The sequence below is a fragment of the Danio rerio genome, chromosome 4 (assembly GCF_049306965.1).
Source record: "Danio rerio strain Tuebingen ecotype United States chromosome 4, GRCz12tu, whole genome shotgun sequence".
Taxonomy (NCBI): Eukaryota; Metazoa; Chordata; class Actinopteri; order Cypriniformes; family Danionidae; genus Danio; species Danio rerio.
In genome coordinates, this window is record NC_133179.1 from 31,791,385 (window position 1) to 31,811,406 (window position 20,022).

At 40.5% G+C, this 20,022-nt stretch overlaps 9 non-coding genes across 9 annotated transcripts; 6 read left to right on the forward strand and 3 right to left on the reverse strand.

Moving 5' to 3' along the window:
- Positions 1–8,289: 8,289 nt before the first annotated feature.
- Positions 8,290–8,408, reverse strand: LOC137494001 (5S ribosomal RNA). The gene has a single exon (XR_011013976.1). It is a non-coding gene; the product is annotated as a 5S ribosomal RNA (ribosomal RNA).
- A 5,722-nt stretch (positions 8,409–14,130) lies between these two features.
- trnag-ucc (transfer RNA glycine (anticodon UCC)) lies at positions 14,131–14,202 on the forward strand. Its single transcript has one exon. It is a non-coding gene; the product is annotated as a tRNA-Gly (tRNA).
- A 1,025-nt stretch (positions 14,203–15,227) lies between these two features.
- On the forward strand, positions 15,228–15,299 carry trnag-ucc (transfer RNA glycine (anticodon UCC)). The gene has a single exon. It is a non-coding gene; the product is annotated as a tRNA-Gly (tRNA).
- Positions 15,300–16,308: 1,009 nt separating this feature from the next.
- On the forward strand, positions 16,309–16,380 carry trnag-ucc (transfer RNA glycine (anticodon UCC)). Its single transcript has one exon. It is a non-coding gene; the product is annotated as a tRNA-Gly (tRNA).
- An 87-nt stretch (positions 16,381–16,467) lies between these two features.
- Positions 16,468–16,539, reverse strand: trnad-guc (transfer RNA aspartic acid (anticodon GUC)). Its single transcript has one exon. It is a non-coding gene; the product is annotated as a tRNA-Asp (tRNA).
- Positions 16,540–17,389: 850 nt separating this feature from the next.
- On the forward strand, positions 17,390–17,461 carry trnag-ucc (transfer RNA glycine (anticodon UCC)). Its single transcript has one exon. It is a non-coding gene; the product is annotated as a tRNA-Gly (tRNA).
- A 1,008-nt stretch (positions 17,462–18,469) lies between these two features.
- On the forward strand, positions 18,470–18,541 carry trnag-ucc (transfer RNA glycine (anticodon UCC)). The gene has a single exon. It is a non-coding gene; the product is annotated as a tRNA-Gly (tRNA).
- A 1,011-nt stretch (positions 18,542–19,552) lies between these two features.
- On the forward strand, positions 19,553–19,624 carry trnag-ucc (transfer RNA glycine (anticodon UCC)). Its single transcript has one exon. It is a non-coding gene; the product is annotated as a tRNA-Gly (tRNA).
- An 87-nt stretch (positions 19,625–19,711) lies between these two features.
- trnad-guc (transfer RNA aspartic acid (anticodon GUC)) lies at positions 19,712–19,783 on the reverse strand. The gene has a single exon. It is a non-coding gene; the product is annotated as a tRNA-Asp (tRNA).
- Between the last annotated feature and the right edge of the window lie 239 nt (positions 19,784–20,022).

Consider the following 20,022-nt stretch of genomic DNA (forward strand, 5'->3'; position numbering starts at 1 on the left):
AGGCCTACAGCAAAGTACAAATAGCTTGGCCTCATAAAATAATCCCCCAAACAGCTGTCAAAACTGCTGCAAACCAAGGTCAGACTTGAGATGGGCCTCCTAAAGGCTACGCTCAGACAAGCTGGTCTCTCCACATCAGATGAGGAAGTCTGAATTTATTGTGGAGTTTTTGATATTGTCTTTTTTTTATTTGCATATTTGAAACTTATATAAATATCCTCAATGTACAGTGTTTGTGTTGTAGGTCTCAGATGAGCAGACTGGAAGAGGATGGGGTGGGGTTTTTCTTGTTTTTAGTTTTCATTTCGAATAATAATAAAGTTATATTGACCCCACACTGGCTATTCTACTTGTTGCTCTTTACATAGGCGTATCTATCTATCTACCTTGTGATTGAGCACTGGTAACAGATTTAGTGATCCTGAAAAGTTTCTATCCGAATCAGATTGATCCAATCCGATATTGCTTTAAAAACTGGATTACTTGATCACGCATTGCAAAAACAGGATTACTAAATCCGGATCAATTTTATCCGGATTAAACTTTTTGAAAAAGCAGGGCCCAGGGGCCTCATGTACGAAGACTTGCGTGGAAATCTCACTAAAACATTGCGTACGCACAAAGCTGTAAATGTGCGTACGCAGAAAAAAATTCAGATGTATGAAACACCGCGTACGCCGAATCTCACGCATATTCTTTTGTACATCTGAATGAACGTGAAACTGAGCGCAACATGCACGAGCACAAAACTCCTCCCTGCCTCCTTCCCCGTATGAATATGCTAATGACTATGCTAATGGCAAAACCCAACGAAAAAGCAATGGCAAAAGCAAGCAAAAAGAGAAACTTTGAACAGAATGTGAATTGGAGGTGCTGCTTTCGGAGGTAGACCGGAGAAAAGCGGTGTTATTTGCAAGTTTGATCTCTGGAATAAACAGCAAAAGAAAAAAATAGAGTGGGAGAGTTTAGCTGATGCGGTTAACACAGTTGGGTCTGAACATCGCACTGAGTGCATTAAAAAAATAGAAATAGTATGGTTTATATCTGTAAAACGTTGCAAGACCCTTAACAGTCTCAGTGGCGCTACTCGTTAGACGCATGTGATCCTGAATGGATACGTTCGAGCATGATCTCGGCTCGAATCCAGCGTCTGATGAACTCTTTCTTGTTTTTTCCCCCGCTACATATCACATTTTGCCAACTATTTATCACGAGAAAGACAAGTAGGAATCATCAATAAGTTCATATCAATAAGCATCATATTTTATTCGCACATTTATTGAATGGAAATGTTTCTAATTCATGCATGCAAATTCATCTTCAGATAGTGTCTTTATAGCAATGTGCGTGCGGTAGATAGCTCAGATTACATTGGGAAAACAGGCGACTGCTGCAAATTGTGCTTTAATGTTTAGCTGGTCAAATGTATGGTATGGAAACCTTATATACCTGCTAAACCCGTCTCATACAGCTGCCATTGCAAGGCTCAGACACTTTGTAGAATGGAATTTAACACAACTGCCTCTAGGAGTCGCCAATGGAAATAAAACAGACACGCACAAAAAATGTGCGTACGCCTGCCAGAAAGCTGCCGTGAAGCTGCGCACATTCCCACGTTCAGTTCATTGTTAGTAAATCCAAACGTGAGCGATTCTGAGCGTGAAATCTGGCGTACGCAAAGTTTTTGTGCGTACGCAGCGTTGATACATGAGGCCCCAGGTCACCATGCACGCAATCATTAACGCGCACTAGCGCAGAGATTGAAATCAAGTGATCCGCGTCGAGCGTGCTGTACAGCATGTTAAAATGCTGGGATTCAGCAAACATGTTCATATTGAAAATCTTATGAAATAGGGGTGGGCGGTACACCGGTGTCATAGTCATTACTGGTGTGACATTGCACCACGACATGGGTTTTCTAATACCGTCAAAATCGTAATAAATCAATTATATGCGCCCAAAGTTTAAGCTACGCGACCTCATAATATATTTGGCAGCATTTGTGCGACTGAATTTAATGCTTGTTGCGCGAGTTGTTTTTATTTTTATCTAAAAACGTGCTGAATCGCTCTTCCCTGCTGCTATATTGGTTTATATTAGCTGTTGATCACTGAAGTCAGATGACAGGGAGCTTTTGTGATCGCCGGGAATGCAAGCGGCTGAAGAGTGAAAAGTACAGAGGTTCGCAAACCCCACCTAGTTATAATAATAATAATAAAGGCGCAGATGAGAGCGATCATGACATGTGGTGAATATTGATCCACCAGCTGAGATCAATCGAGTCTCAGAGAACTCGAGTTTTCAGTGAAGGTGCCCAAATCTCACTGCGTTGCATTCACTGCGTGCTCAGCGCAAATGTTAGCTAAATGTAAGCTTTAATACTGTACATCATTGCTGAAGAAGCTTGCCTTTACTGAGTTTACACTGTAACTGTGGCTCATTACAAAAAGCGGTATTGCAATGGTGTTCCTCGCGAGAATCCTGCTCTGCCAGCTCATTTATTGGGTTGGCTGACTCGCATGCTTTCCACAAACACAGAAAAATGAAGATCAGCTCATAACAAGACTGAGAATTTACAATGACACAAACCGAAAACAAAACCTTTAAAGAGTGGCAGAAGTGAGACTTTTCTTACTTTTTACAGCTTTCAGCATTGAATTGAATGATTTATTATCATCTTTCATTTGTTTTGTAGCAGAAATATTATTTATTTAATTGACATGCATATAAAAAATATTAGTTCAAAATAAATATTTCTTACTGGAATGCTTCATTTTTGTTTGATGCAAACCATACATTTATTTCTCATAAAGTAACAGACTTTTACAGCAGATAACTTACAGTCAATCACATTCTATAGGCAGCATCATAATGAGAAATGTAATTCATTACGTTACTATTATTGTCATTTTTATCATCATTAATATTCTATAATTATTAGACATGCATTTTGGAATTATTGCACACAAATATCAATGTCATCTCAGCATTAGTTAGATAGTTGTTTCTGTTTTTAGTTAGTCTGATGTTGTTTTAAAATACAATAAATCCCTTAAAATACAATTTGCAATGGTGCTCATTCAATTTAGGTGGGTGCTCCCAAATTTTTTTTCTGGTGCTCCTAAATTCTTTTTGGTGTTCTTTAGGTTTTTTGCAAAATAAATATGTTTAGAATGCATAATACTCTCCCATGACGCTTTTTTGATAATGACACCTACAATTTACTTATTATATTATAAAAATTTTAACTTTATTCACATACTTAATGGACAGGACAAGTACTCCTTCCAAAATGTACCAAAAAAAAGCTTATTATACCGTCACCGTTCAAATGATGAAAAATAATGAGATAATATGAAAAATTGGAGAACTTTAATTTCTGAACAGCGACTCCTGATCACAGATTTCATCTCAACTGATCACACTAGGAGTTTAGTAAAAACATTAGTCACACTCTGGAACAGAGCAGATAGGGACATGCTGGGATTTACATTCAATCAAATGACATGGATAGGGTAACATGCGGGACTTTACCTAAAGCAGTATTAACGCTAGATGAGGAGAAGAAAAAAAGACGCACATACCTCTTCTTCTTCTGGCTTTGGGTTGAGTCAGACAGCAGAGTAGAGCTGCACACCGCCACCTGCTGTACTGGAAAGAGTTCACCAGTCCTTTAATGTGGATTTCCTGAAAATAAAATGACTGCTTTCACTGCCTCCGCCTGAAAACGATCGACTCCTAAAATTCCTAAGGTATTTCAGTTCATACATTTATTGAATTTATTCTTTCCTTGTGTTTTTTTTTCACTTTTAGTTTATTGGATAGTGCTGTATTTCTTTGTGTATGTAACATTTATCTGTATTAACTTTACTCATAATAAATAATGTTGAGTCTTATGTGGTCTTAAGTTATAATATTTTTAATCTGACTTCTTCTGTCCTGTTTTTACTTGTCATTACTTTAATGTTAAATGAATATTCAATATTTATAAGAGTTTCAGATGTTTTTGCCAGTGATTATCAATGCCTCATGATTTGTGCTCTTCCTTCATTTTTCAGATAAATCTCTATTTAATGGTAAGATTTAGATCTTCTTTCAGTAAATGATCAGCTGTTGATTGTCCTACCCTTACAAAAATAGGCTACAGAACTCCTGCAGGATTTTCATTTCTTTTCTACAGGAACCTGCTGGTATCCTGTAGGAATTATAAAATCCTGCATGACAAAATGACTATATGTGCATGCAATTCCTACAGGTTTTAGAATCATGCTGTACTTTTTACAGGAATCCTGAAGGATCAATTTATTTTTTATTTTTTCCTGCAGAATAGCTGCTGTCCTGCAGGAATTCTAAAATCCTGTAGGACACAATGACGATATGTGCAGGAATTTCTTACAGGTTTTACAATGGATCCAAGCAAGTGACAAATCCTGCAGGATTTTATAATTCCTGCAGGACTTGCAGGAGTTATTTGCTGTAATTGGAATGAAAGAAAGAAATTCTGTGACTTGCTGTTGGTAGCAATACAATATGAGTTCTAACTGATAAACAATACAACAAACAAACAAAAAATTAATATATACATAAATAAATAAATGTAAGAATAGAGTATAGACAATTATTAAAATCAACCATTACTTTAAACCATTCAAATTATGCATTAACATTTTACGTTTCATTTCTATACTTTATTTCATTTATTTAAATATCAATCCAGCTCTCTATTTTAATTCAACTCCCATCTGTTTCGCTGGATGCAAAAAAAAAAAAAAAAAAAAAAAACTGCAAGACCGGTCCTTGAGGTAGACACATGTTGAACCTTGTGCCACCTTATAAGTTTCCCAATAATATAAAAAGAGCTCAGCTGCACTCAAATAATCCCAGATGTTAAAAATCGTTTAGATAAAAACAAATTTACCCTGCTATAAAATACTTGCATTTATGCACTGCTTATGTTTGAACCAGTTTGAACTTACTCAGCATTGACTTTCACTCGCTGAATTAGTGGCTATATAAATACAAAAATCCATAATGAATAAAAAGTTATTTGAAGCACAAAATTTACTTTTTTTACGTATACAATTAAGAATAGTATTTGAAAACGCAGGATTGGGAATTATTTTGTAACCCTTTATTCCAATGTGAATTAATAAATTATAAGTCAGTCTTCAGCAAATAATCAAATTGTGATTTCTGCCAAGAAAGTCTCATTGACCAATATAGCTAATCTCTTCTGTGTTACAGTAAACCAAAATGAACGTCAGCTTCTAAAAATAAGGATATACATTTTAAATATGCTTGTCTTCACAACACTTATTAGAATAGTACTACAAATTCACTAAACGTTCACTAAACTACATCAATACAACTTGCAAAAACCTGCCCGTCAAAGGAAAGGGCTATTATATTGAGACGATCATGCATTAGTCACCAAAATGCTCAAAAATATCTTATTCTATATGTTGCAGCACGAATGCCTTACAATTAATGCTGCTTAATTATGAGCAACACTCATTTGACATTAATTTCCAAACCAATTAAATTCTTTGCTCCAGTTATAGTTTGAGCCAAAAATATGTCAGATAGACATAAATATATTTTATGTTGTACAAGGCTTAATTTCTCGATTAAATAAATAAATAAAATTAACCATACGAATAAATTAAACAATTCAACCATATGAGATTATACAACAAAACTAGGACCAAAATGTTCAGAGAAACATCCTGGTTATTGCACAAGAATTAGTGTTGGGAATTAGCACTTTATTTGTTTTATAATAATTTTATGATAACTTTGAATGTAAAAAATGATAAAAGTCAATTAAACTCTGACATCATTTAAGATAAAATAATCAAATCAACTCAAAAAATGTCTGAATATTATTATCTATAATGCACAAGCTTTGTTTTTCACAGTTATGCCTTTGTTGATTTAATATACACTACACTGTAAACACTTAAATGAATTAAACTGTTACACCATTTGAGATAAAAGATTCAAATCAACTCTAAAAATTTCTAGAATTCTGGAATTTCTAAAAATTCTTCTCTATTCATTTAAGTGTTTAAGGTGTATCCGATGTTTATGCATCTGAATTTTTTGTGCGTACGCAATGTTTTAGTATGATTTCCACGCAAGTCTTCGTACATGAGGCCCCTGGTTATTTACCTGCCTCCATCCGTCTAGCTATAAGCTTGAATCAGTGACAAGCTCTACACACTCCCAATAACCCAAGTTCTTCTAATCAGAGATGGCAAAAGTACACACATCCTTTACTTAAGTAGAAGTAAAATTACTTGTTTAAAACGACTTTGGTAAAAGTAAAAGTACTGATTACATGTTTGAACTTAAGTTATGAAGTACTCCCTCAAAAATGTAGAAAAGTAAAAAAAGTGAAAAGTACTCGTTTTAACCAGTCCAAAAACATGCGGTATAGGTGAATAATAGGTAACTAAATTGCCAGTAGTGTATAAGTGTGTGTGTGAATGTAAGTGTATATAGGTGTTTACCAGTACTGGGTTGCAACTGGAAGGGTTTCCACTGTGTAAAACGCTGGAATAATTGGTGATTCATTCTGCTTTGGCGACCCCTGATAAATCAGTGACTAAGCTGAAGAATAGTGAGTGAGGATAGGTAGGTAACTAGACATCCTATTGATACATTAATATAAAATAAATTACATTTCCAATTTTTATGTAAAATGTTTGTTGCCAAATTTATGAAAGTAGCCAAGCAGCATCAAATTCTGCAATTTAGCCTAACAACATTGCTTAAAAAGGCGACCCATGTCGCATCATCATTCTGACGCAAACTCACAGCATTCACCATGTACTGTAGTTTTGCGGCTGTTAGATCAAAAACAACAGCTGCCATTCATGTTGATTCACTCTAAAAATAATTGTGAAGGCCTGTAATAATGTCTTACATTTTACACTGAATTTTATCCAAAATATATAGATTTTTTTTCCTTTGCTAAAATAAATTCTTCTCAAATTTGACTGTAAATTTTTTTTTTTTTTTTTTTTTTTGCATTAGGCTAAAGCTGCTAACTTCTTCGAAGAGCAACTCTTATACATAACCTGCTATTTTAGTGGGTTTTTTTCAGGTGTTGTGGTTATTTGATTTAATGAATAAACATTAATTCTGTTACAGTTTTCCTCAGTTTCTTTGGTCTATTTCTTAGATAAGAATTTAAATTCTCAAAACTCCTTGTTCAATATTCAGATCATCATTGTGTCACTTGTGCACATCAGAAAAGCACTTTCTCATTATGAGCAAGTAGTAAATGCTTCCATGCAAATGATTATGTGCAATTCTCAGCTGTTTCCTGCATTATCAATTCCTGATGTCATGTTGATTAGAATTTATTATTTTGGCCTCTTTTGAATAGTCTCACTCCCCACAACATTTAATTGTTTGTTCATGGCGAAAGTCTTTACATGAAAAATGGCTGAACAAGTTGTCATATATTTTGTCATAAAGCATTTTGTATACATTTCCATTAGAATTTTTGTTCTAAATCTGTCTACAATTAGATAATTTCTCCTAAATAAATCTTTACTTTTTAAATGAAGGTCTTAAACAAGATTGTCCTATGTTCACATTTCCACTCTTGTTTTTTCTTTGTGTTATGCAGTGCTGTCTTTTCCTTTCTGTATCACAATGACATGATCTGTCAACAAATTATAGTACAAACAGCCAAAAAATATTGCCATAGTTTACATCAGAACAGCCCTTCAGAGTACACTGATATTGACAACATGACTACTAAGTAATTTGACTGTCTTATCCATACACAATGACTTCTCATTATGAAGCTACTGACATGTTCAACACAAAAAAATCGTATTGAGAGCTGAACTAAGGACCTTGAGCAGGAGACTGACTTTTGCCAGCAATCTGTGGTGTTTTGCTAATTATATGCGTTGTTTTGAGAAATGCATTTAGGCCTACTGTTTTGCAAATTTCAATTCTGATCTGAGAAATGTACCAAAGGGACTGAAAAAACTGTATTACATTTATTCTATGGTAAAAGCAGCATATACTGGTATAATTACAACCTAAAAACATGTGTATGATATTTTTTTTCACGTGATAAATTCAGGATCTTTTGCAATATGTTTTTCATTCATTTTCTTGTCGGCTTAGTCCCTTTATTCATCCGGGGTCGCCACAGCGGAATGAACCGCCAACTTATCCAGCAAGTTTTTATGCAGCGGATTAAATAATGGCAGCGGAGCTGTGACACAGGGAAGTGTATTAGCTGCCAAATGAAGGGCTTCGAAAAGCTTACAGCACCTGATATTCCCAGGCGGTCTCCCATCCAAGTACTAACCAGGCCCAACCCCGCTTTACTTCCGAGTTCAGATGAGATCGGGTATTGCCAGGGTGGTATGGCCATAAGGGTATTATGTTTATATTATCATAAATTGCCCAGAATACTTACTTTTGTTGTTGTAAAATATTTGTTAAAAATGATTAATTTAAGAAAACAGTATAGGCCTTTGTAAAATCATATGGTCAAAAGACAAATCAATAAAAACAGAAAAACAACATAAATTCTGTAATAAGAAATATGAACTTATCAGAAATGAAGGACAATACCCCCAATGCATACATTTTTTTTTTATAAAAAATTAGTTTTACTACTACATGTACAAATCTTTACAAAAAAGCACAATATTTCATAGAGGTAAAGTTGGTTTTATATCCACACATTCGTTCATTTAGAAGTCTCTATATTGATTACCATGTTACTTTGAATATTCGATCTGAATTAGCATGCAAGTATGACTTGAAAACAACATTAACACTGTTTATTTGACTGTGAGCAATGTTGTACTTTGACAGTCATTTGCTGCTAATATGATTTCGCTATTTGGAGTTTGCAAATAATATTTTTTATGAAATTGTATTATTAGGGGGAAAGTCCGAATGTGCGAATATAAAACTAACTTTACCTCTGTCTATATTTCGTGGTATTAGATTGAAAGACAGTGCAGTATGATAGGACATGGACAAAAGGCTTAAGCATTTAAACGGCCTGTTTTTGAACTGAAAGGTGTCTCTCTGGTTTACCTGTGATCCGATCCAGCAGAAGGTGTCGTATTACTCTGTAAACAGGACAGCACCAGTCATGTTCACCGTCTCTCTCTGTCACATCTGCGAAGTCATCCTTGCCCCATAGTAATCTTCATGAACTAGCCCACGTACGGTGATTGATAGCCTTGAAAAAGCCGCGCACTGCAGAACGCAGGCGGGCATTGAGGAAAAATAGACTGACTGCATCAAAAAGGCGCTCGTATTATTGCGCAATGATAAAAAATTAATATAGATCGCGCCACCAAGGCAAGGCAAGGCAAGTTTATTTATATAGCACCTTTCATACACAGTGGCAATTCAAAGTGCTTTACATAAACAAGAATAAAAGAAACAAGTAAAATAAAAATAAAAACAAATAATAAAAATGCGTAAAAACAAAACAAAACATAAAAACAGGTAAAATGTGATATAAAAGAATGAAGAAGAAGAGAAAAACATGATAGTGCAATCTGTCGGACGCAGCACAGTGCTCATTCAGTAAAGGCACAGCTAAACAGATGTGTTTTCAGTCTTGATTTGAATGTGCCTAATGTTGGAGCACATCTGATCATTTCTTGAAGCTGATTCCAGCAGCGAGGGGCATAGTGGCTAAAAGCCGATTCACCCTGCTTTGACTGAGCTCTTGGAACTTCTAGTTTATATGATCCTAATGATCTGAGTGATCTGTTAGGTTTGTATTCAGTGAGCATATCGGTGATGTATTTAGGTCCTAGGCCATTTAGTGATTTATAGACCAGTAATAATACTTTAAAATCTATTCTGAATGTAACTGGCAGCCAGTGTAAAGACCTGAGGACAGGTGTGATGTGCTCTGATTTTCTGGTTCTGGTTAGAATTCTGGCTGAAGCGTTCTGGATGAGCTGTAACTGTCTGACTGTCTTTTTAGGAAGACCAGTGAGGAGTCCATTACAGTAATCCACCCTGCTGCTGATAAAAGCATGAACAAGTTTTTCTAAATCTTCACTAGAAACAAAACATCTGATTCTTGCTATGTTTTTAAGATGATAGTATGCTTATTTACTGACTGCTTTGACATGTCAAATGCAGCACTGAGATCCAACAATACCAGCACTGTTATTTTACCTGAATCTGAATTTAGGCGTATATCATTGATTATCTTTATAAGAGCGCTCTCTGTACTGTGATGTGCTCTGAAACCAGATTGAAAATTGTCTAAACACCCCCTGAAGTTTAAGAACTTGTTAACCTGGTTAAAAACAACTTTTTCAATGATTTTGCCAATGAAAGGGAGATTTGAGATTGGCCTGTAATTGCTCAATAGGGTGTTATCCAGGTTGCTCTTCTTCAAGAGGGGTTTAACAACCGCAGTTTTAAGTGAGGTTGGAAAAATCCCTGATAGAAGTGAAGCATTTACCACTTTTAGAAGATCCATTTCTAAACAGGTAAACACCGTTTTGAAGAATGATGTAGGGAGTGTGTCAAGACTGCAGGTTGATGTTTTCATAACTTGCACAATCTCTTCTAAGATTTTACCATTAATTGTCATGAAATCAGACATAATGTCTGATTTCTTAAGTTGTGGTTGAGCTTGTTTGATATTGACACAACTTGACTGATTGGGTGAGCTGATTGCCTTTCTGATATTATTGATCTTATCAGTGAAGAAATGAGCAAACTCATTAAATTGCTTTCAGAGAGGAGCTCACTTGGAATCCGACTGGGAGGGGTTGTGAGTCTCTCTATCGTTGCAAAGAGTGTACGAGCATTATTTAAGTTGCTCTTTATAAGGCTTGAAAAGAAAGTCTGTCTAGCAGTGTTTAGTTCCATATTAAAGGCATGAAGACTGTCTTTATAGATATTATAATGGACTACTAGTTTCGTCTTTCTCCACATACGCTCAGCTTTTCTGCACTGTCTTTTCATCATTTGTACTCTAGGTGACCTTGTCCAAGATCCCTTTTGCCTGCCAGTCATCTTCTTGACTTTAACAGGAGTGATGTCATTTATGACATTCTCAATTTTAGAATTAAACAAATCAAGGAGAGCATCAACAGAATCTGCAGATATACTTGGTGCTAGCGATATGGCCTTCATAAACTGCTCACTGGTGTTCTCATTTATGCATCTCTTTCTGACAGAGACAGATCTGTCTTTAATAGCTGGAGTGATCAATATATCAAAGAAGATACAGAAATGATCAGATAGTGCCACATCCTTAACAACAGTCGATGAAATGTGTAAACCCTTAGTTATAAGTAGATCAAGGGTGTGTCCACGATTGTGTGTGGGTCCTTGAACATGCTGAGTCAGATCAAAAGTGTTAAAAACAGCATTGATTTCTGGATTATCAATGTGAATATTAAAATCCCCAGCAATACTAAAATAATCAAACTCAGAGGTTACAATTGATTACAGCTCTGTAAAATCCTCAATAAAAGCTGGAGAATATTTTGGAGGTCTGTAGATAATGGTCAGTAAGATGCGTGGAGCACCTTTTAGTGCTATACTCAGATATTCAAAAGACAAATAGTCACCAAATGACACTTGTTTACATTCATACACATCTTTAAACAGGGCAGCGATGCCTCCACCTCTCCTATTAACTCTGCAAACACTCAAAAAGTGAAAATTTAAAGGAGCTGCTTCATTCAGAACTGCTGCCAAGTTTAATTTAAAAGCATAAAATCAAGGCAATTTGTGTTGATAAAATCATTGACTAAAAGAGACTTATTGTTGAGTGATCTGATGTTTAAAAGTGCTAACTTAACAGTTTTAGCTGTTTTTTCTATAGTAGTCTCAGATCTACATTTAATAGACACCAGATTTGAATGATTTGCTATACGGCCTGATGAAGTCTTTGGTTTTCTGTCACTTAACACAACACATATCTGCTTAGAGAAAGCTACAGACACACTGGGTTCCTGCTTGTTCTGAAAACATCTGATAAAGACACTGTTATCTAAGCAGGTCCCCGACACACATCACAGAAAGCTCTTGTGTTCACCAGCTGAAGATGGGGCGTTGTTGTTTGGGCCCTGGCGGTGTGGCAAAAATCGGAGGGCTCTTCCAGGTGGGCTCATAGGTGGTTGTGGAGCAGGCCGCTTTTTGGTTGGTAACTGGGGGCTTGCGGCAATGGAGTGTGAAAGTTTAGTTCCAGCACACACCAGTTCCTCCATCTTTTTTGAAAAACCCAAGAGTGGTGAACATTGTGACAATGAGAACGTGTCCGGTGACAGAGGCTGTGCATCTGGAGATTCTGTCTGCAGAAATATGTTTTCCTGAGGATCATTTTTGAGTGACGAGACTTGATGCTGTTCTGATGCGTCACAGTCTGCCTGTGTTGAGCAGAGGGCAACTGATAGTGTCTCTATCAACATTGGGTGTTTTGGCTGCGTGGCATTATCACTGTCCTTGGTCAGCCACAAGTCCACTCAGGAGCTGATTTGAGGTCCTGTGGTCATCTGGACATTTGCTAGGTGTGTGTGTGCAATTCAGTTCAATGGCATACACAGCTGATGGATGATTGAGGGAGAAAAAAATATTGTCCTTTAGCACCTTTGCACCAAGTTTGTTTGGATGAAGGCTGTCTGATGTAAACAGCTGTCTTTGGTTCCAGAAGAGATTGAAGTTGTCGATGAAATTCAGTCTTTTCTTGTTACATGTTTTCTGTAGCCATACATTTAGACCAAGAAGCCGTGAAAACATATTTGTCCCTCTTGCAGGGAGTGGTCCACTTATGAACGGCTGAACCTTCAATCTTTCAACTGTTTCCAAGAGCTCACAGAAATCTTTCTTGAGCAGTTCTGACTGTTCCTTCCGAATATCATTCTTCCCCACATGGATGATAATACGTTTTGCAGTATTGTGCTTTTTCAGAATTTCCTCAAGTTCTTTGTTTACATCAGAAACTGTTGCATGAGGAAAGCAGTATGTCATTGTAGATCTGCTCCTGAAATTCTTGATTATTGAATCTCCTACGACTAGTGTTCTTATCTCAGGTGTGATCGGAGCAGAATGCCGCTGTTTAGTCGGCCTTGAGCCTCTGTTCCATGCTGAATTAGTTGCTGAATCATGCAATCTCTGTCTGACTGCATTTGGGGATTTTTCACCCATATTACTCAAAACTTCATATCTGTTCTGAAGCTGTATTTGAGTCCGAGCTGTATTTGGGGTAGAAGACGCTAATGCGGCAGCGTATGATCTGACCCCACGAGTACCCTTTGGTCTCGCACCTTGTTTATGCCAATTCTCATTTTCAACAGTTTTTTTCTGTTTTTCTGTGCTCAAAACAGTAGCAGGAACAGATTTATGGGACTCACCGGATGTGTGCTGAGAGAATCCACAATGAAGCTGAAGTTCTGGTCGGATCGCAAGCAACTTCGTTTCAAGAACTGCAATCTTTTGTAGAAGTTTGTGGCAGTTTGTACAGCAGTGAGAATCTGAATTAATCCGATCCAGAGGCATTTTTACAGCTGTGTTTTCCTGTCTCCGTAATGTAAGCAGCTGGTAGCTGTTAGCGGGTCGATTGTTTAGACGGTAATTTCCTTCTTGTTAGTAAAGCTATATTCCAGGAAGTTTGTAGAATCGATGCTGATCTTCAAGCCTTGTTGTTTGAGCACTGTGCTGATAGGCTCAAGTTAAAATTAGGGTATAAGATATAAAAGCAAGAGTGCGAAGAGCGGAGCAGTGGGCAAAGACGTCCGAACAGTAGCAAAGCAGGAAGTAGTCTCTCCAAACACATGAAAACGAAAGTAACGAGCGTGGTTTAAAAACAATACAAAGTACAGTACAGATATTTGTGCAAAAATGTAAGAAGTAAAAGTAAAAAGTTGCCAGAAAAATTAGTGGAGTAAAATACTGATACCAAAAAAAACTACTTAAGTACAGTAACAAAGTATTTGTACTTCGTTACTTCTATCTCTGGCGCTGGCACTAAAGACCCTGGCAGACATTTTGCGAAGGTTAGGATCCCTATGCCGAACATGTTTCGGTGCCGAACCCGGACAAAGAGAGCCTTGGTTGAAAGCAGTCTTTTTGAGTTCTTCTGGCAAAAGCTGCCTGCAAGCGTTGGTGGTATAATGGTGAGCATAGCTGCCTTCCAAGCAGTTGACCCAGGTTCGATTCCCGGCCAACGCATTTTCCTTTGGCTGCTGTATATATCACGTCGGCCGATGACGCGCTTGTTAAAGGCAAGCAACCGAAAAGTAAAACGCAAACAAGGGTTAGGGTTAGGGTTAGCTGCATTCAGTCAACCCTTGCAATGACATTCAAACCGGGGGAGCTCATTACAGTGAACACTGGCTGACAGAAGATGAGAACTCCAGCCTCAACCACGGCGAATAAAGCTCTGCACAAGACTTTTGGCCAGCGGAGTAATTAAAATGGTCGTGCCCAACTGAGTCTGGTTCTCTCAAGGTTTTTTTTCTTCACTCCCATCAGGTGAAGTTTTTTTTCCCTCTCCGCTGTCGCCACTGCCTCGCATGGTTCAGGATTGGTAGGGCTACGCATCTATGAATTTGCTCTTCAGTGTTTGAACTCTCAGTAATGATTAAATCACACTGAACTGAGCTAAACTGAACTGAACTGAACTTAAACACTAAAACCTGAATCACACTGTTCCAGTTACTATAACCATTTATGTGAAGCTGCTTTGACACAATCTACATTGTAAAAGCGCTATACAAATAAAGCTGAATTGAATTGAATTGAACTCCGCCACTGCAGAGTGAAATTATCCACCTCTGTTGTTTTTTGGTGAGTTTGTGCCGTCGAACGATTTATCCAACCTCAACGTCGGAAAAAGATGGGATCCATACTTGACATTTTTGTTTTTCGCCCCCCACACAAAGAAACTCCTTGGTTGAAAGCTTTCATTTTCTACACTTCTGTGAGAGGATGTCCACAAGCGTTGGTAACATAGTGGTGAGCACAGCTGGCTTCCAAGCAGATTCCCAGCCAATGTGTTCCTTTTGGCTTCCGTTATGCTACATGGCCGGGCGGCACTCTTGTGAAGATGTCCCTGTGACATGTGGGTAGATCGGTGCATTTTGCGAAGGTTAGGATCCCTATGCCGAACATGTTTCGGTGCCGAACCCGGACAAAGAGGGATCCTTGGTTGAAGGCAGTCCTTTTTGAGTTCTACTGGCAAAAGCTGCCCGCAAGCGTTGGTGGTATAGTGGTGAGCATAGCTGCCTTCCAAGCAGTTGACCCGGGTTCGATTCCCGGCCAACGCATTTTCCTTTGGCTGCTGTATACGTCACGTCGGCCGATGACGCGCTTGTTAAAGGCAACCAACCGAAAAGTGAAAGGCAGACAAGGGCCTCCCCGTCGGGGAATCGAACCCCAGTCTTCCGCGTGACAAGCGGAGATACTGTCCACTATACTAACGAGGAGCTGCAGTGCTAAGGTGCCCGCTCCTGCCCCACGCACATCAGCCACGTAATCCGGTCCTAGCAGCATTGTCTGCAGCGCTGCCACTAAAGACCTTGGCAGACAGCAAGAGGAGGGCTGAAAACTGGGCTTGGACAGCTTTTGCTTCATTAATACTCCTTGCTTCTTTCTCAGTCTTGCACTGGTCATCAGCAGTAACTTAAACAGTGCATCACACAGGAGAACGTGATTAGCATGTTTTGCAGCAAACAAAGCACGCCATTCATTCTTACACACAGCCCAGCTTTTACTCCACAAAATGTCAGCTTGCCCTTTCACGAGCTGCATCCAGTCAACCCTTGCAATGACATTCAATCCGGGGGAGCTCATTACAGTGAACACCGGCTGACAGAAGATGAGAACTCCACCACTGCAGAGTGAAATTATCCACCTCTGTTGTTTTTTGGTGAGCTTGTGCCGTCGAACGATTTATCCAACCTCAACATCGGAAAAAGATGGGATCCATACTTGACATTTTTGTTTTTCGCCCCCCACACAAAGAAACTCCTTGGTTGAAAGCTTTCATTTTCTACACTTCTGTGAGAGGATGTCGACAAGCGTTGGTAACATAGTGGTGAGCACAGCTGGCTTCCAAGCAGATTCCCAGCCAATGTGTTCCTTTTGGCTTCCGTTATGCTACATGGCCGGGCGGCACTCTTGTGAGGATGTCCCTGTGACATGTGGGTAGATCGGTGCATTTTGCGAAGGTAAGGATCCCTATGCCGAACATGTTTCGGTGCCGAACCCGGACAAAGAGGGATCCTTGGTTGAAGGCAGTCCTTTTTGAGTTCTTCTGGCAAAAGCTGCCCGCAAGCGTTGGTCGTATAGTGGTGAGCATAGCTGCCTTCCAAGCAGTTGACCCGGGTTCGATTCCCGGCCAACGCATTTTCCTTTGGCTGCTGTATACGTCACGTCGGCCGATGACGCGCTTGTTAAAGGCAACCAACCGAAAAGTAAAAGGCAGACAAGGGCCTCCCCGTCGGGGAATCGATCCCCGGTCTTCCGCGTGACAGGCGGAGATACTGTCCACTATACTAACGAGGAGCTGCGGAGCTAAGGTGCCCGCTCCTGCGCCACGCAGATCAGCCACGTAATCCGGTCCTAGCAGCATTGTCTGCAGCGCTGCCACTAAAGACCTTGGCAGACAGCAAGAGGAGGGCTGAAAACTGGGCTTGGACAGCTTTTTCTTCATTAATACTCCTTGCTTCTTTCTCAGTCTTGCACTGGTCATCAGCAGTAACTTGAACAGTGCATCACACAGGAGAACGTGATTAGCATGTTTTGCAGCAAACAAAGCACGCCATTCATTCTTACACACAGCCCAGCTTTTACTCCACAAAATGTCAGCTTGCCCTTTCACGAGCTGCATGCAGTCAACCCTTGCAATGACATTCAAACCGGGGGAGCTCATTACAGTGAACACTGGCTGACAGAAGATGAGAACTCCACCACTGCAGAGTGAAATTATCCACCTCTGTTGTTTTTTGGTGAGCTTGTGCCGTCGAACGATTTATCCAACCTCAACGTCGGAAAAAGATGGGATCCATACTTGACATTTTTGTTTTTCGCCCCCCACACAAAGAAACTCCTTGCTTGAAAGCTTTCATTTTCTACACTTCTGTGAGAGGATGTCCACAAGCGTTGGTAACATAGTGGTGAGCACAGCTGGCTTCCTAGCAGATTCCCAGCCAATGTGTTCCTTTTGGCTTCCGTTATGCTACATGGCCGGGCGGCACTCTTGTGAGGATGTCCCTGTGACATGTGGGTAGATCGGTGCATTTTGCGAAGGTTAGGATTCCTATGCCGAACATGTTTCGGTGCCGAACCCGGACAAAGAGGGATCCTTGGTTGAAGGCAGTCCTTTTTGAGTTCTTCTGGCAAAAGCTGCCCGCAAGCGTTGGTGGTATAGTGGTGAGCATAGCTGCCTTCCAAGCAGTTGACCCGGGTTCGATTCCCGGCCAACGCATTTTCCTTTGGCTGCTGTATACGTCACGTCGGCCGATGACGCGCTTGTTAAAGGCAACCAACCGAAAAGTAAAAGGCAGACATGGGCCTCCCGTCGGAGAATCGAACCCAGGTCTTCCGCGTGACAGGCGGAGATACTGTCCACTATACTAACGAGGAGCTGCGGAGCTAAGGTGCCCGCTCCTGCCCCACGCAGATCAGCCATGTAATCCGGTCCTAGCAGCATTGTCTGCAGCGCTGCCACTAAAGACCTTGGCAGACAGCAAGAGGAGGGCTGAAAACTGGGCTTGGACAGCTTTTTCTTCATTAATACTCCTTGCTTCTTTCTCAGTCTTGCACTGGTCATCAGCAGTAACTTGAACAGTGCATCACACAGGAGAACGTGATTAGCATGTTTTGCAGCAAACAAAGCACGCCATTCATTCTTACACACAGCCCAGCTTTTACTCCACAAAATGTCAGCTTGCCCTTTCACGAGCTGCATCCAGTCAACCCTTGCAATGACATTCAAACCGGGGGAGCTCATTACAGTGAACACTGGCTGACAGAAGATGAGAACTCCACCACTGCAGAGTGAAATTATCCACTTCTGTTGTTTTTTGGTGAGCTTGTGCCGTCGAACGATTTATCCAACCTCAACGTCGGAAAAAGATGGGATCCATACTTGACATTTTTGTGTTTCGCCCCCCACACAAAGAAACTCCTTGCTTGAAAGCTTTCATTTTCTACACTTCTGTGAGAGGATGTCCACAAGCGTTGGTAACATAGTGGTGAGCACAGCTGGCTTCCAAGCAGATTCCCAGCCAATGTGTTCCTTTTGGCTTCCGTTATGCTACATGGCCGGGCGGCACTCTTGTGAGGATGTCCCTGTGACATGTGGGTAGATCGGTGCATTTTGCGAAGGTTAGGATCCCTATGCCGAACATGTTTCGGTGCCGAACCCGGACAAAGAGGGATCCTTGGTTGAAGGCAGTCCTTTTTGAGTTCTTCTGGCAAAAGCTGCCCGCAAGCGTTGGTGGTATAGTGGTGAGCATAGCTGCCTTCCAAGCAGTTGACCCGGGTTCGATTCCCGGCCAACGCATTTTCCTTTGGCTGCTGTATACGTCACGTCGGCCGATGACGCGCTTGTTAAAGGCAACCAACCGAAAAGTAAAAGGCAGACAAGGGCCTCCCCGTCGGGGAATCGAATCCCCGGTATTCCGCGTGACAGGCGAAGATACTGTCCACTATACTAACGAGGAGCTGCGGAGCTAAGGTGCCCGCTCCTGCCCCACGCAGATCAGCCACGTAATCCGGTCCTAGCAGCATTGTCTGCAGCGCTGCCACTAAAGACCTTGGCAGACAGCAAGAGGAGGGCTGAAAACTGGGCTTGGACAGCTTTTTCTTCATTAATACTCCTTGCTTCTTTCTCAGTCTTGCACTGGTCATCAGCAGTAACTTGAACAGTGCATCACACAGGAGAACGTGATTAGCATGTTTTGCAGCAAACAAAGCACGCCATTCATTCTTACACACAGCCCAGCTTTTACTCCACAAAATGTCAGCTTGCCCTTTCACGAGCTGCATCCAGTCAACCCTTGCAATGACATTCAAACCGGGGGAGCTCATTACAGTGAACACTGGCTGACAGAAGATGAGAACTCCACCACTGCAGAGTGAAATTATCCACCTCTGTTGTTTTTTGGTGAGCTTGTGCCGTCGAACGATTTATCCAACCTCAACGTCGGAAAAAGATGGGATCCATACTTGACATTTTTGTTTTTCGCCCCCCACACAAAGAAACTCCTTGCTTGAAAGCTTTCATTTTCTACACTTCTGTGAGAGGATGTCCACAAGCGTTGGTAACATAGTGGTGAGCACAGCTGGCTTCCAAGCAGATTCCCAGCCAATGTGTTCCTTTTGGCTTCCGTTATGCTACATGGCCGGGCGGCACTCTTGTGAAGATGTCCCTGTGACATGTGGGTAGATCGGTGCATTTTGCGAAGGTTAGGATTCCTATGCCGAACATGTTTCGGTGCCGAACCCGGACAAAGAGGGATCCTTGGTTGAAGGCAGTCCTTTTTGAGTTCTTCTGGCAAAAGCTGCCCGCAAAGCGTTGGTGGTATAGTGGTGAGCATAGCTGCCTTCCAAGCAGTTGACCCGGGTTCGATTCCCGGCCAACGCATTTTCCTTTGGCTGCTGTATACGTCACGTCGGCCGATGACGCGCTTGTTAAAGGCAACCAACCGAAAAGTAAAAGGCAGACAAGGGCCTCCCCGTCGGGGAATCGAACCCCGGTCTTCCGCGTGACAGGCAGAGATACTGTCCACTATACTAACGAGGAGCTGCGGAGCTAAGGTGCCCGCTCCTGCCCCACGCAGATCAGCCACGTAATCCGGTCCTAGCAGCATTGTCTGCAGCGCTGCCACTAAAGACCTTGGCAGACAGCAAGAGGAGGGCTGAAAACTGGGCTTGGACAGCTTTTTCTTCATTAATACTCCTTGCTTCTTTCTCAGTCTTGCACTGGTCATCAGCAGTAACTTGAACAGTGCATCACACAGGAGAACGTGATTAGCATGTTTT